Raw genomic sequence first — 2073 nt, forward strand, 5'->3', positions numbered from 1 at the left:
AGCAAATCCATATATATATATATTAAAGAGAGGCATTCAAGACATTTAAGAGGTAAGTTGAGGCTGGGAGTGTAGCCCAATGGTAGAGAGCTTGCTTAACATGCACAAGGCCCTGGGTTTGATTCCCAACACACACACATACACAGACTGGTGGTACATGTCTGTAATCCCAGCACTTTTGAGGTAGAGATGGGAAGAGCAGAAGTTCAGGGACTGGAGAGATGGCTCAGTGGTTAAGAGCACTGGCTGCTCTTGCAGAGGATCCAGGTTCGATTCCCAGCACCCACACAGCAGCTAACAACTGTCTGTAACTCCAGTTCCCAGGGATCCAATTCCCTCTTCTGGCCTCTGCAGGTATTGCATGACACAGGTGCACCTCTACATGCAGGCAATACACTCATACACACTATATGGGTGCCCACAGAGGCCAGAATAGATTGTTTCCCTAGAGCTGGAGTTGGTTACAGGCAGTTGTTAGCTGTCAGATGTAGGTGCTGGGAACTCAGCAAGAACTCTTATGTGGATGGTTTGAACAAATAATTTTTTTTGGTCTTTTTGAGACAGGGTCTCCTGTAGCTCTGTCTGGCCTAGAACTTGCTATGTTAGACAGGCTGGCCTTGAACTCACAGAGATCTGCCTGCTTCTGCCTCCCAAGTGCTGGGATTAAAGTCATGTGCCATCATGTCACCATGCCTGGCTTGAACAAATAAAGCTGCCCCTAAGGAAAAACTATAACAATAATATTTTCATATTCATATTTGCCTTCACATTGAATAAGCTACCTTACTAGAGTCTCTCTCTCTCTCTTTTTCTCTCTCTCTCTCTCTCTCTCTCTCTCGCACACACACACATAGTCTTTCAGCCAACAACTATTACAAGTGGAATAAGAAATGCCTTTTTTTCTACAGACATTATCAATAGCATTGATGCCTTTGGTGTTACATCCTACAATTCATCTTCTATGATATGACCTTCCTCATCAGTTTGAATATCAAGTGTGTTTAAATTTTGGTCCCTGGAATTTGGGTTATACCCAGTAGCAAAGAGTCAATATTTGGAACCATGGTCATGATGTTTCCCACCAGGAATTATAGTAACTATGCAGACTTCCAAGCTAGATGAAGTCTTTTGAACTTCCTTAGCCTGCAAGTACTTCAGACCTCTACACCAGCATTTGCCAGTTCTTCAATGCAGTTGGTCCTGATCAACGAGTCAACATTCCTAAATACCTTATGAAGTCCTATAACAAAGAGATGTCCTAGAACTCAGAGTGGAGAGGAGCACAGCTATCTCCAAAGCTATGGAACTGCAGCTACAGCAACACTGCAGCTAGGTGTGCCTTCCAGCTAGAAAACAAAACAAAAACAATCAAAACCCCCACAAAATCCAAATACCATCACTGGTTATTCCCAGACAGAGTCATGGATCTGACTCTTGAGGGCACACCATCTGTGGCAATCAGGATGTGAGTAAGGGGTACTTTAACCCCACTGACCTCAACGGTGGACTTCGAACCATCCATGAATCCTGCATAACCATGGATGACTTCTATGTGGGATTTGGTTGGACTATTTTGATAGATGGGGTCCCATGGCTCAGAATCACCCTGCTTCTCCTTTATGTCAATTGAATAAAGTCATCAACTCGACTTACATGGATTCAGAGTGAACAGCTGTGGGTACACATCTGACATTCACACAAGCACTGTTCAGCTTGTGGTTCTCCAGCAAGACCCTGGCACCAAGCTCTGCCACCTGTTTCTTGCTGGCCAAGTTACCCAAGCCACCTGTGATCACGAGGTAGTCATAGGAGGCCATGGTAAAGGCAGGGCAACAGTGCCAACAGTGAGTGGTGGATGCTGCAGCTCCTGCCTGTGAGTCATGGCACAGGAGAGGGCACGCAGGGGCAGTAGGGTGTTGGGGGAGGTACAGGCCCACTGTACTCTGGTGCTTGTGCTGTGTGGAGCAGCCTCCTCTTATTATTATTATTGTTATTGTTGTTATTATTTCTAGTGGAGTGGGGTATTGTGGATTTCACCAATTGAAAATCTATGAAAACTCTAAGCCCACAGAT

General features: G+C 45.1%; 1 pseudogene; it reads right to left on the reverse strand.

Annotated features, from left to right (window-relative positions):
• Nucleotides 1–945: 945 nt before the first annotated feature.
• Nucleotides 946–1817, reverse strand: LOC115071998 (annotated as a pseudogene).
• Nucleotides 1818–2073: the final 256 nt, after the last annotated feature.

Source organism: Nannospalax galili, unplaced genomic scaffold, assembly GCF_000622305.1.
Source record: "Nannospalax galili isolate Female #2095 unplaced genomic scaffold, S.galili_v1.0 scaffold2940, whole genome shotgun sequence".
Taxonomy (NCBI): Eukaryota; Metazoa; Chordata; class Mammalia; order Rodentia; family Spalacidae; genus Nannospalax; species Nannospalax galili.